The sequence below is a fragment of the Myotis lucifugus genome, unplaced genomic scaffold (genome assembly GCF_000147115.1).
Source record: "Myotis lucifugus unplaced genomic scaffold, Myoluc2.0 scaffold_194, whole genome shotgun sequence".
NCBI classification, from domain to species: Eukaryota; Metazoa; Chordata; class Mammalia; order Chiroptera; family Vespertilionidae; genus Myotis; species Myotis lucifugus.
The window spans coordinates 678,648-693,532 of NW_005871242.1; positions in this window are offsets into that span (position 1 = coordinate 678,648).

Genomic DNA, 14,885 nt, shown 5'->3' on the forward strand with positions numbered 1-14,885 from the left:
TGTCCTTCCAGTATTTATCTTTATGTTTGTTCAAATTACCATTGCTCCGTGCTGCTAACTCTTGTCACAGTGCTAATTATTTATTACAAGGAACATCCTTTTTGCCTTTACAAAGAGGTTTTTTTTTTAGTTTTCATTTCAATATAATATTCTTAACAATCAAAAGTAATTATTTTCATCATTCAGTCAAGGGCAGAGGGGAGAGAAGTTACTCTAAATAGATGGAGGATTTTGATGGTTTTTTTCTTATTCTTTATTGTTTAAAGTATTACATATGTCTCCTTTCCCCTCCCCATTGACCTCTCCCTGGCCACTCCCACCCCCCAGCACATGCCTTCACCCCCCTAGTGTCTGTGTCCATTGGTTATGCTTATAAGGACTTGGGAACAAGGAGTGGGGTGAGCAGAATCCGATTCTGTCCCTAACAACCCAGCCTCTGTCCTCACCTCTGTGAGTGGGCCTGCCCCCCCTTCCACCCGAGGCCAGGCTCCATCCCCTTCCCCGGAGACCTTCTCCCAGGCAGTGGTCCAAACTCTGTCCTCAGATCCTTGATCGAGTCTACAACTTGTTTCACAGAGAAGTTGAGAGAATTCCTTGCTAATCTTTTCTATTCTTTACTTGCATACTGGAAAACTTAACCCAAAACTCTGTGTCACCCTCACAGAGCTATTATCAGAACAAGCAGTAAACCTTCCAGATTGTGTTTTAAATAAAACATGTTGCCTTTAAATGATGGAAATGAATAATACTTAGTTTTGAAATGTTAAAACACAGGAAAGAAAGGAGGTAAAAGAGAGAAGAGGTAATCCACAATCTCACTACCTCCAAACAACCACTTTTAATATATGGTTATGTTTTCCCCCCAGTATAAAGTATCCTGTTCTTTCTCTTTTTCTACTCTCTCTGTTTCTTTCCATCCCGCCTCATCCAGAGGTTGCCTAGTTTCTTTTCCCTCACAGACAGTACAGAGAGGTGAAAGGGGAAATAGATACAACAGTGTCCACACTCCTGAAAAGCTGTTGGGCTTGATAACTCACTGTGGCCTTGGGTCTTTACACACCATGTCCTCCCAGCCCCCACTAGACCTAGAGCCTTCATTGGCTTACTTCTTAGTTATCCACAGCTATCTCAACAGAGGTTAGCTGGCAATCATCTGTGAGCCGGGATGGGATAAAGAGAAGAAGCATGTGGACAGGGTACTGAAGGACCATTTTTTCCATGGCTAGTTGGCCCTGGCAGAGCCCCAAGTTCTAGGTGCTGTACCCAGCCCCACTCTCATCTGTCCAATGGGTCTTATATTGCCCTATCTAGAGAGTTTTAAAATTATTTTTCTACTGGCATGGCAGAGACTCACCGAACAGTATTGCTGATAACAATCCCAGCTCTTCTTACAGCTAGTCCAGACTGTGTGACTAATTCTCTTTCCTTGCCCCAAATGGTGCAACTACAAGATGGAATATTGAGGGATTATGTGTTGCAAAACCCTTGCTGGCCCATGTGGAACATGTCATGTGGAAGACAGAAATAAATGTGTTTAAAGCCTTTAAAGTTTCGGTTTTGTTTTGTTTTTTAAACTATTACAGCACAATCTAGCATACTCAGACCAATACAATTGGAGAGACTCTCTCAGTTGGTACTATACTCTGATCATTTTACTTCCTGAAAATAAGGACTCAATCATAATATTTCTTTGTTTAAAAATGATCAAGAGCTCACCATTACTTAAATTTTAACTGTCTCTTTTTACTTGTTTTCATGTAACTATTAGAAAATTTTATATATTTTTTCCATTTTTAAAATTAAATATTTTGGGTTGATATTGGTTCATATGAACATAGAGGTTTCAGATGTGGGTTTTTATGTTACAAGAATATGTGTATTGCACCATGTGCCCACCATCCAAAGTCAAATCTTTTCCCGTCACCATATATAAGGACCCCCTTCTCTGCCTACCCACTTCCCTCTGGCAACTACCACATTGTTATTTGTGTTCATGAGTTTCAGTTTTATATCCCACATATAAGTGAAATCATATGGTTCTTAGCTTTTTCTGACTTATTTATTTCATTTAGCATAATATTCTCAAGGTCCATGTTGCTGCACATGGCAGTATTTCATCCTTTCTTATGGCTTAGTACTCCACTGTGTGTATGTACCACATCTTCTGTATCCAGTCCTCTAGCACAGGGCACTTTGGTTGTTTCCATGTCTTGGCCACTGTGTATAATGAAAATAGCGGTGCATATATCTTTGCAAAAACACATTTTCAAATTTTTTCCAGCATACAGCCCAGGAATCCCTCTCCTGGGTCTAACTCTCTATCTCTCTCCCTTCCTCTCTGTAAAAAATCAATAAAATATATTTTAAAAAAAAAGAAAGCAAACATAGTAACAGTTGCAGATATATTGCAGTAATCAACAACTTCAGTACTACTGGGGCAGCTTTTTACCTGAAGAGATCAGGGAACAAGTGGTGTTTTTCATATACCCTACATAACTATTAATATTTTAAAAGAATGCTTGCAGCCCTTTGCATTCACCTTTCATATGTTGGCATATGACTGACCATTTCTTTTACTTTATTGAATAAATTCACAGATAAGTGGTTTTCAATAGGCAAAACAAAACAAAACATTAAAAATCATGGCCCAGTCAGTGTGGCTCACTCAGTTGGTTGAGCATTGTCCCATGCACCAAGAGATTCCCAGTCAAGGCATATGCCCAGTAGGGGGTGAGCAAGAGGTAGCCAACCAATGTTTTTATCTCTCTCTCCCTCTCCCTTCCTGTCTCTCTAAAATCAATAAAAACATACTTTTTAAAAATTTAAAAATTATGCTTAGAGTTTTCTGTTATAAGAGTAAGGCACAATAATCACCAATTGATAAAGCATTTATCATATCCAATGGAGCATCCTATATAATAAAAGGCTAATATGCAAATCGACCAAACGGTGGAACGACCAGTTACTATGATGTGCACTGGCCACCAGGGGGCAGATGCTCAATGCCAATGCAGGAGCTGCCCCCTGGTGGTCACTGCATTCCTACAGGGGGAGCGCCACTCAGCCAGAAGCCGAGCTCATGGCAGAGCTAAGGATGTCCAACTGTCAGTTTAGGCCTCCCCCCCCGCTCCGCACGGGGAGCGGGCCTAAGCCATCAGTCAGACTTTCCTTGAGGGCTCCCAGACTATGAGAGGGCGCAGGCCGAGCTGAGGGACCCCTCCCCGCACTGAGTGGACGAATTTCATGCACCAGGCCTCTAGTTTATAATAATAAAGGTAGTATTTGTTTTCTGGTGTATTTATTTGATTGTCTAACTCATATGGTATATATTTTCCAGTTATTTTGATTAACATTTTGTAAACTATTTTGGATAAGCATGTCTTTTTTTTTTTAATTGCTCATTCAAAAATGAATTAAATTCAGGAATCAGCTCAATGATTCCCATGAAAGTTTCATTATTCGAAGAAAGCCACTCTTCATTGCAATATAAGAAGAACAAAATTTTCATTAGAAAACAGCTCTTTTTAGCAATCAAAATACTACTGTATTTCTTTGTTCTTTGAGATATAGTACATTTTTATTTGATCCATATGTGATCCAAGTTAACACAGCCTTCTAGTGCTCTGTAGAATCTTTATGGCTTTTGAAGATTCTCAACATAGCCATCCAGTCTAAACACTGATCTGCTACAAGGCACAACTGTCTCCGAGAACGGTTTACCAGCAAAATGACACATGTGGTCTTGGAATAGGCCAACCAGAATCTCATGGCAGTTTCGAGCATTTAAATTTTTTCCAGAATATCTATTTTCAAAACATAATTTTATGTGTGTGTACTTGTGTGTTCTGTATGGTTTTCTGTAAATGTTATTGGGATGATAACTTTGGGGGGGAAAAAGAAAATAAAAATAATTATATTTTCATTAAATGATATCAAATAAAATCAATGTTCATTGTAACAAGCCATAAAGAAAGGTCACAGTATTTATCAAAGTCAGTGAATTCATCAAAATGAAGCTGTTGTTGGCCTTTATGTACTGTCTGACTGTACAAATTGTGTTTTACTTTGTTCCTATTTTAATCCTCCTTCTGCTTTTTTCTTTCTCATTTAAGAGTGACCTGACCTTCATTAGCTTTTAAAATTCTTCTAGGTAATTTTCATTATCTGTATTTTCTTGGCTTTATTAACTCATTATATCTTTATCTTCATGAATGTTAAGCATCAGAGTAGTTGTTGTTTTTTAAAGTTTCTATGGTGCTATGTAGGAGAGTTTTTGACATTTTAAACTCTGCCAGTCTTTCTTTCAGCTTGCAATTTGGCTTTCACTAGGCTACTTCTTTCTTATTGTATGTGAATTTTAGCATGAATAATAAATTTGAAGAACTATTTGAAATTAAGGCATACACTAGAGCAATTCAAAGGCAGTTTTGAATGGCTTTAATGCTGCTTTGTGTATTGAGTTGCACTGCTATTTAATCAGATCATTCTCCCACTGTATACATTGACTTATTGATGATGGTGTTCAGGAGTTTTGTCCTGGATCACCAGTGTCAGTGACTGTTGTTGCTTCTGGAACTACCAGACTTTGTTAGGACAAGACATATGCAGATGCTGCAATATATTAAGATGCATAAAGCACATAACCTCACACAGACACTTCCCCTCTATGTAGTGCTGGTACAGGTTTGTCCTTCGCAAGCCAACAAAATCTGATTCATTCCACTGATTTCCATCAACAAAGAAAAACATTGTGCAGGAATTTTACACACTAGACTATTGAGTCTGTTTCTAAGAGAAGAGCACTTTTAGTCTGACCAGGTGCTACTGGAAATAGAATCCTCTACCTATCCTTCTACATGTCTGATAACTGGAAATTTTCCACAGACCAGTGTCTGTCTCCACCTGTTTAAGTCCTAGCTCCCCCTGCACTATTGGGCTGTACCAGTGTGAGTGACACAGGACATGCCATTATCACAGTACAACCTTTGGTCCTGTCCCATCTCATCACAGCAGCCAAGTCAGTATGAGGGCATGGGACTCCCACACTGAGACAACTCATAGCCACTAAACCCTGCAAGAAAGTGACTGGGAACCCCATAAATATATCACACTACCCAAGTAAGTGTATCTCCAATACAATTTCCCCTGAGACAGAGCCTCAAAACTCCACGAGCACTTAATATACTCAACATGAGAGAAAGAAGGACAGAGGCGAAGGGAGAGTGGACAGAGACAAAAGTCTACTGACGGTGCTTAAAATGTTTTGTTTTGTTTTTCCTTTTTTGGAGGCATATTTTACAAGAACACCTGACCTTGTGGACACATTTCTAAGGCACCTTCAGGGGTCTTGGAAGAGGTCCATTCGAGGGAGGGGCCCTGAAGTAGTAGCTTCACAGGAGGCCAGCCTCTACTCTTATGTCAGGACATGTCCCAGGCACCTCAGTTCTCTGCTATGCCCAGGTACATTCCATGCCCACCTACTGTGTTCTTTGTCCAGATATGGTCACATTTTGTCTTCCTTATAATCAAGAGCATTAATTGAGTGAAGAAGCCCTATGATCAAGTCCTTCCATGTTCTTGATTTCTCCCAGGTGGTCTGTTGGGTCTTAATGCAAACATGAATCTTTCTGTCTTCTGATGATGACCCAAGCCCCTGCAACCGAGCTCCCTAATTCTGGTCTTCTCTGGTCCTCACTATGAGTTGTGGTAGAAATTATCATTGAATGAGTAAAGAGTATGAAAAGTGAAACACAATTTTTTAAAGACAAAATTCAGAACCTACATGAACTTTGTATGTTAACAGGGAGAGAAAAAAAGTGCTCAAATATCTGATGCTATTGGTCACAACGTCGATAACTTAGAAATGATTCTGGGAAGAACATCAAACATCAGAGCAGATGATGTAATGTAAGCTCAAAAGCATTTTTAACCCAGTTCTGACATTTGGGAAGGGATATGATAGCTGCCTTCTAATAAATGCTGTGTATATTTACAAGGAAAGGGATGGATAACTTAGCTTGATGCAAAGCAGTTTAAATTAAATCAATTTAACTTAAAGATAATTAGGGCCAAATGTTGTGAAATTCCATTAGGTTATAGAAATATCCCAAAGGAGATGCAAGTAACACCATTACTCAGAACTGGGGAAAATATCACTGAATGTTTTGAGTAACTGTTCTGTGTTTCTTCCAGGGACTAAAGGGATGTCCAGACACATGTTTACTGTTTCTCTTCTCCACATGCCATGATTCTGTGGTAACTGCATCTTTGCTTTCCAAATTCTGAGAACAGATTTATTCATTTATATAATACTTTAAACACAAAACCTGTTACCTAAAGAGTCCAATGACTTAAAGCCCTAATTAAAATGTGGCAATCTCATACAACAGCTGAATTTTCCACACAAGCCAATTAACTTTGATGCTACCCAATAAAGAATGTCAAACTAGAAAGAAAGAGATGAGAGCAGGGATGACAAATACGTTTTATCTAGCAAGCCTACCCTAATTCATTAGCAGTGTTTGCTTGAAACTCTAGGTTGAGAATGGTTTTGGGAAAACAATATGCTCCATTAGTGATGACTGCCACGTCATATGAAAAGCTAGCGACAGTTTGTCTGCCATTTGTAAAGCTCCCTTAGACCACGGCTAGAGGTCAGAACCCAGGACACCCCCAGCAGTGTGGACATCCTGTCCCAGGATTTAGGACCTGGGACTCTCTGCTCCACCCCTGAAGGATTCCACCAGCAGCAAAGAGACCAGGAACCCATGTTTTCGGTGCCACTACCTTAGGCTCTGGAAGTTATGTGTGTGCATTGAGCTATAACCCCTACAGGGAAAGTTCTTAGAAGCCTCTTTTGCACAACTGTATCATTTTAATTATGAGGATCCTGGGGCCAGAGAAGCTATATCACCATAAGACATAAGACAAGTTAGAGGCAGAGTTGGACCCAGAGCCCAAGATCCCTGGCTCGCAGACCTGTGACCTGAAGCTCTGTGAAAACAGAAAGTCCCTCGCCTGCTCCCACCCCATGGCACTGGCTCCAGGTCCCGGGAGCCCTATCAGATTAGTCTGAAAGCTGTGTATGTACTTGCAACCGCTGGGCTGTTGGCAGCTGCATTCACAGGTTCTGTTTCTGCTGCATTTTGGTGTCACAGGGTTGACTGTGGCTTGTTCCTCAGGATCCAGTGGCTCACTGGGCACTTAATTCAGGAGGTAGCGATAAAAGCGGCTTCTAATGGCCCCAGTCTAAACGCAGGCTGGAATATAGTGTCCTTTGTCATAAGGAACAGTTTGTAAGCAACAAAACTGGATGTTCTTGACCTGCATCTAGAGAGCCCTGAGCAAGCCCCAACATTCCTCTCCAGCCTGTAGGTATGAGAGCCAGCTGAAGGCAGATGTGAGTCAGACTTGGTGTCAGGCTCTACCTCAGGCTGACCTTCAATGCACTGTGCAGGAGAGGCCGAAGGACAGGGAGGAGAAGCTTGCCCTGCCTCGCCTTGGGCGCTATCGCTCTGCAGAGGATGATCTGATTCATTTCACCTGACTTCCTTTCACATCTGCTTTCTTTTCTTCCTATCAAGGGACCCAAGGATGTCTGGCGGCATGACGACCACCACCTTCCTTCTTCCAAAAGCTTGGCAAGACACAGATCAAACAGGTAGATCTTTCATATCAGTAGATAGCTGAGCGCCTCCTCTCTCCTTTCCAGGATGGCAAACATTTAATGATATGCTCTTCTGAGCTGTCTTCTTTGTTTTACTTACTATTTAGGTTTGACCATTTTACTTACTATTTAGGCCACAGCTACGAGAGATAATCAGCAGGACACCAAGTGGAAAAAGCTTCTCTCCTCCTGCAAGGACTTAAATCACTCCTGGTGCAGGGCTCTGGGCATTTGTTTTCTTTACACACAAAGTGGCTTTGGCTTGACCACAAGGCTAGTATTGCTCTGGCAATAGCCGGGGTTGCACTGAATGAATATGAAACTCAAAATGGCAGCTCTGCAATCCTTAGAGCCTCCTATTCTCAGAGCACCTGAGCAGACCACAGTCACTCCTCCAAACGTGTGTGAATTTGCACAGAGACACCTAAGTCTCTGTAATGGGGGTCCACATGTCTGCCTCATTATCTCATATTTTAAAAGGAAATAAGCAATTTCTCATGTAAGGCAATTAGCATAGTGCCTGGCACAGGTAAGTGCTAGGTATCATTAACTATTAATATAATTCTTATAATTCTGTTTATTTTCTTTCATACACCTTCAACCCCCCCAGTGTGATAATCTCTCTCTCTCTCTGTTATTAGTCTTTGAGAGTCTGAACCATCTTTGCTGATTCCTTTAACCTAGCACACACCCCTATGTATAATCCATCAATTGGACCTTTTGGGGAAAATGCTGTTTCCTCCTATGGCCCTGATACAGTCGTATTCATCTTTTTTTCCATTTTGTAATCATAATAAAAAATGTTTACTATGGAAATTTTAGAATATAAGAATACATAAAGAAGAAAATAAAAACCAACCAGAATCCTGACAAAAGCAGATAATCATTATTGATTTATTACTGTAAATTTTCTATTGGTGTATGTGAGGAGTGGAGCATTAGATAGTTTGTTGTTGTATGTCCCATTTATTAAAATATTCTTCAATTATAATTTTATTTTAATCCTCACCCAGGGATATGTTTTCATTGATTTTTAGAGAGAGAGGAAGGGAGAGAGAAACACTGATGTGAGAGAGAAACATTAATTAATTGCCTCCCATGTATGTCCTGACCAGGGATCAAACCCACAATCTTTTGGGACAACACTCCAACCAATTGAGCCACTCAGCCAGGGGTTCAATTATAATTTTTTAATGGTTGCCTATTATTCTGTGGTATTTATCTTTCTTGTGGCGCTTGGATTATAAATTATTTTCTGCCCCCAATAGAAACTCATAGAGGTCAATTTATTGTGTCATTCAACTAACTTAGTACCTTGCACATTAATGTTACTCAGTCATAGACACATCATTCACCCCACCCTGTAAAAGATGCAAACTAAATTACAGATATAAATAAAATACAGCAAGAGAAAGGACATGTTAAACATATGAGACTAAAAGAGAAAATAAGCATAATAAAATAAGATGAAGTCAAGAGTGAGGTTAGAATCTAATAATGCACGCCAAGAATCTTACACTGTTATTAGAAGTTGGCCACAAACTTGGCTCTAAGCTTTCCAACAGTCTATTCAAAGAGGACAAATAGTAGTTACTCAATTCAGAGTTTCCATAAAAGAAAAACAACCCAGGTATTCAGGAGTGGTACTGACAGAAAGGCATAATGTGGTCTTCGACACAATTGTTACAGTAAAGGCAGTAAGGGGTTTCACAAAGCTGTTTCTTATAAAAACTACCTATATAAGCTGAAGTTATCATGCCAAACTGCAATGCAGGAAAAGGATTCTACCGGGGACCTGGTGAGATACATTGCTGGTGCACAGCTCTTGATCTAGCGTAACGCAGGAGTGGGGGTCAGCAGATCTGGATAAAAGGATGGCTTGCATATTCCTCAGGAAAATCTCCATGCTAGATCTCTCTCTATCTATATTAAGTGGCAGAGTTCTGGTCCCAGGAACATGGTCATTTGAAATAAAATAGGCTTCATCCCTTCTACGAAAACATAAACTAAAAAGTGGTAGGCTTATGCAGCGATGGCGAACCTATGACACACGTGTCAGAGGTGACACGCAAACTCATTTTTTGGTTGATTTTTCTTTGTTAAATGGCATTTAAATATATAAAATAAATATCAAAAATATAAGTCTTTGTTTTACTCTGGTTGCAAATATCAAAAAATTTCTATATATGACACGGCACCAGAGTTAAGTTAGGGTTTTTCAAAATGCTGACATGCCGAGCTCAAAAGGTTCGCCATCACTGGCTTAGAGGCTGCCCCTGGTGGCCCAGAGAGGCATCCAACCTGAATATCGGTGCAGGAGGGTAAGGTTTTCATACTCCAAGAAGGGCATTTTGATAAGGTCTTAGGCCCCTGCGAAGTAGGGAGCTGAAACTGGGAAATGCTTATACAGCTACTAGTAAGTCTCTGGAAAGAAGTTCTAGAAAAACTCTACTACTAGTTTCTTTCTGGAAAGGGTTCTGATTTTAAAATAAAAATCAAATAAATGGGGGGAAAATCCTCCTTTGAGGAATGAAATCCCAATCCTGAGCCAAATACAAGTATACAGTCTTAATTTATGGGATCATAAATTGCATACTTAACACAAAAATGGTTTCCAGACCAGCAAAACCCATCAAACACTTGGCAAAAGGAGTCTGTAGGAACAGTTCCCTCCCAAGGCTCATGGGACACCCACAGAAGCAAACAACTTCAGTTGAAGATGAGCTCACGGTAAAAATTTACAAACCACAAAAGAAAATGAGTCACCATAAGGGAAAGTGAGCAGATATAAATATACAGGAGAATATCTGCTCTCCACCAAATTGAAATATTAGAAAGAGTGTATATAATAACTATATTTAAATAATTAAAAAGTTAAAAGCCATAATAGAAACCATATGAAAGATCAGGACACTATCTTTAAAAAAGGAGACGCTAAATAGAACTAAAAATGAAAGGTATAGTTACTAAAGGTAAGAACTCAAAATATGGGTTAAATGGTAAATCAGATATAATAAAAGAGAAGGAAGATCTAAGAAAATGCCTCCAGAATTCAGAGACAGAACATTCTATGATATTAAATGACAGCGAGTTTAACATCATGTACACCTTTACATGCACATGGCATTTACTGGGCAGGCACTGTACTATGTTGTTTATAAATGTCATCCTTCTTAATCTTCATAAAAATCCTGTTTTTCAGATGAGTTAGCTGAGGTACAAAGAGTTTGATTTACTTTGCAAAGTCGCACAGCTGGTGAGGGGCAGAGCTGGGACCCACACTTCCTGACTAGAGTACAGCGCTCCTCAGAGATTTCCCAGCTTCTGTTAACCCCTTAGGGCTGCATCATGCCCACCTGCATATAATAATGTTCTTATATCCCCCAACATTAAAAAATGTCCTTTCTTGACCTGATATTCTCTGTCAGCTACCAAACCTATTGCTTTGCTCTTTCTCACACCAAGATTTATAAAAAATTTCTACAAAGGCTCTTGACTTGCTTACCTACTACTTTGCCTCCAATCCACTCCATCTATTATCTATATTGTACAACACGCACTATCTCAGAATACCTCTCGGAGCTTCATATATGTGCCTGCCTATATGATATCCCAAATTTAACTTACCTAAAACTCAATGCTTGAGTGCCCTGTTTTTCTTGTTTTTATTATAAAAATGTAAAAGATATATGAAAATAAGATGCATCTTAATGACAAAGAGTAAATGTTACATTTCTGGCATAAATAACCTTAACCAAGCAAAGTTAATCATCAATAATGGGACAAACATACATGGTGTGACTCATGATATGATACACTGAGAACACAACTTCTATGATATTCCTGCCAAAACTGTATAATCTGAATCTAATCATAAGGAAACATTGGACAAACTTAAATTGAGGGACATCTTACAAAATAAATGGCCTGTGTGTTTTTTTAAGGTGAGGTCATGAAAGATGAGGAAAGACTTAGGAAATGTTCCAGATTTAAGGAGACTAAAGAGATCAAACAACAACTCATTGCAATCTGGATTGGATTCTGGAACAGAAAGAAAATTACTTTTCTTTGGGATAAAGGATATTAGTGAGATATTGGGTGACATTTGAGTGGGATATGTAGATTAGAGAACAGTACTGTATCAGTGTTCATTTCCTGAATTTGGTCATTGTACTATAGGTATGTAAGAGAATGAATTTGTTTGTAAGAAATACCTACTCATAGAGGTAAAGGACATCATGTCTACAACATTCTCAATTGGTCAGTAGAGAGACAATACAAACACACACAAATGCATCCATATATGTACATATACAGAAAAACATAAGGCAGAGGGGTGTTTTCAACAATTGGGGATCTGAGTAAAGGGTGTATAAGAATTTTCTTTGCAAATTTTCTGTAAGTGACTTTCAAAAGAAAACATTTTGTGTGCTCACATAAACACATACCCAAGTAGAGCAAACAGTGTGATGAAGTCCCATGCACCTACCATCTAGCTTCAATTATTATCAACCCATGACTAATCTCATTCCATATTTAACTATACCTACATGCTCACCAGGGTATAGTGCTTTTACAAACACTATTTCATTTTCAGCCTCACAGAAATCCTCTAAGAGAAAGGGTAGAGATCATCCTCTCTATTAGGTAGATGAGGCAGTTGAGACTGAGAGAGGTTAGGGAACTTGCCTATGTCCACACAGTTAGTTAGTGACAGTTTTAGAAATTAAGACTCAAACGGCTTTCTGACTTGGGTTCATTACTCATTTCACCACATAACGTTATTCTAAAGTCATAAGGGTCTTAGGAGTTTTCTCTTTCTTCCTGAGCCTGTGCCACCATCTTCACCTAAACAGCGCAAGGTCTCTGAGGTCTTGAGGTCTCTAAAGATTCAAGGAAATCCCGCACCTCCGAATCCCAGCAGCCCAAAGCTCCCTCTGGGTGAAGACTACCCTGTCCCTGCACCTGTGCCTTTCCAGGGAAGACGTCATCATTCTTTCCTCGGTGCTCCGACATCCTTCTGCACAGGCCTTACAGTAAGCTGTGTATATATCTGTCTTTCCAGCTAAAATGTGAGTGCCTTGATGGTGAGTCTATTCATGTATTAGGGTCCCAGCCCCTCAAATTAGTAACAAAGGAACTATTTACAAGGATGTGAGCAGGGTTTAGGAAAATGAATGAAATCCTACAGGATCCTCCTTCTCCTTCTCTCACTCCCCACCAGCACCACCTACTTACCACCTCTGACCTGACCAATGACTGACACCCTTCTGGAATCAGAGAAAGCCACATGAACAGAAGTCTTAGCAAGTGCAGCCGACCCTACCCAGAAGCGGGAAGGCAAGGGAGCCATGGGTGGAGGGCAGACTCCCAATGCACAGAGCAGGGAGGAGAGGGCAGAAAGTGAGACGGATGCAAAATGTGCTCACATGTTCGTAACCCCGGCACTTAACAGGATGCCCAGCAATAGTCGGTGCACAGAAATATTTTTAATTGACTTGCTGAGTCTTAGATCTTCCTCATTGATATACCCTAGAAATATACAAAACATTGCTATAACACATTTAGCACAGTTTAAACCGGAGAAATAGAAACAAAAATTTTAAGTGCTATGTGGTCATGATGAACTCTGATTTCTAAACCAAAACATAAAACTAATTATTCCACTTAACAATGTCACAGCCAAAGTATGTGGTATTGTATGATTAAAAAGTTATAATTCTTTCCTACTACTAGTAAATGGATTGAGACAAGGATCTTGTATACACCTCGATATTAGAAAATACATTTTTTGTTCTACTTTTCTTGCCCAAATGCGGAAGCTCCTCCGGCTATGTAGTAATTAAAACACCATGAGACTTAGACAGAATGGCCAATGCTGCCGCTAATGATAAACACACACAAATGTATCAGTTACACCACCTTTGAAGAAACTGGGGAGCTGGCCCGGGAGCTCTGCAGGGCCTGCCAACGTTCCGAGCAGGCCCGGCTGCTCCGCCAGGTTTCCAAAGCAGTCAGAGTCGCTGCTTTTTATAAACGTCTGCTTGGTGACTTCTGCAACATAAAATCCTTGCTTCAAAGGCCACACAGTACTCATTTCTCTAATTGATCTACTTAACAAAATGCCCTGCAGTGTTTACACCCAAATTCCTGGAACATCTATAATGAAACACTGAGACTGCGGCTCCAGTAACGGACTCACCAGTGGCCACTAATTTGCAGGAAATTAATAGCTTGAGCCATAATCACACTGGTCAATTGGTTCAGGATTTCGGCCAGTTGTCCAGGTGTAACCACTGGTAGTATGCCTGCCTTTCCTAAAACGTGTTCTGATTTTATCAATAAATTCTATGATCACCCTATTTAAGGCCCATTCTCAGTTTAAACTTCAAGACTTTTTAGTATATAGAGGATAACACTTCTCAACTAGCCCCCTTAGTAACATTAAAATCTCAATATCTGTGCTACTATTTGTCAGGTCATTGCCAGTATTGGATTAGTTCCCTGTGGCTTCTGTAACAAATTACCACAAGCTTGGTGGCTTAACACAGAAGAAATTTATTTGCTCGCAGTTTAGAGACTAGAAGTCCAAAATCAAGGGGCAACTCAATCTATACTCCTTCTAAGGCTCTCGGGGAAAACCGTCCAGCTTCTGTTGGCTGTTGCCATTCCTTGGTGTTCCCTGGCCTGTAGCCACATCACTCCAGTCTCTGCCTCTTCTTCTCAGAGCCTTCTCCTCTTCCGTCTGTGAAATCTACTAGCACCTCTGTTTTACCTTTATAAGGACACTTGTCTTTGGATTTAGGTCCCGCCAGGATAATACAAGATGATCTCTTCATCTCAAAATCCTTACCTTAATTATAACTGCAAAGGCTTTTTTGTTGTTTGTTTGTTTTCAAATAAGGTCACCTTCACAGGTTCCAGGAATTAGGACATGGACAGGTCTTTTTGAGGACCACCATTCAACATACTACACATATTGAAGTTAAGCTTACATTTTCTAACTACATTTCTGAAAGTATGGGATTTCTGCATTACATTTTCAAAGATTCCATTGAGTCACTTATACTTGACATAATTATATCCCAGAAGTCCCCATTATAAATCAAAGACCAACTAGACAGCCTCCCTGACCCCTGGCCTGAGAACTCTGCTTTCTATAACCCTGTTCACAGCAGTTTAATCCAGTTCCTTAGAGAGCTCACCAACGGGACTAGGA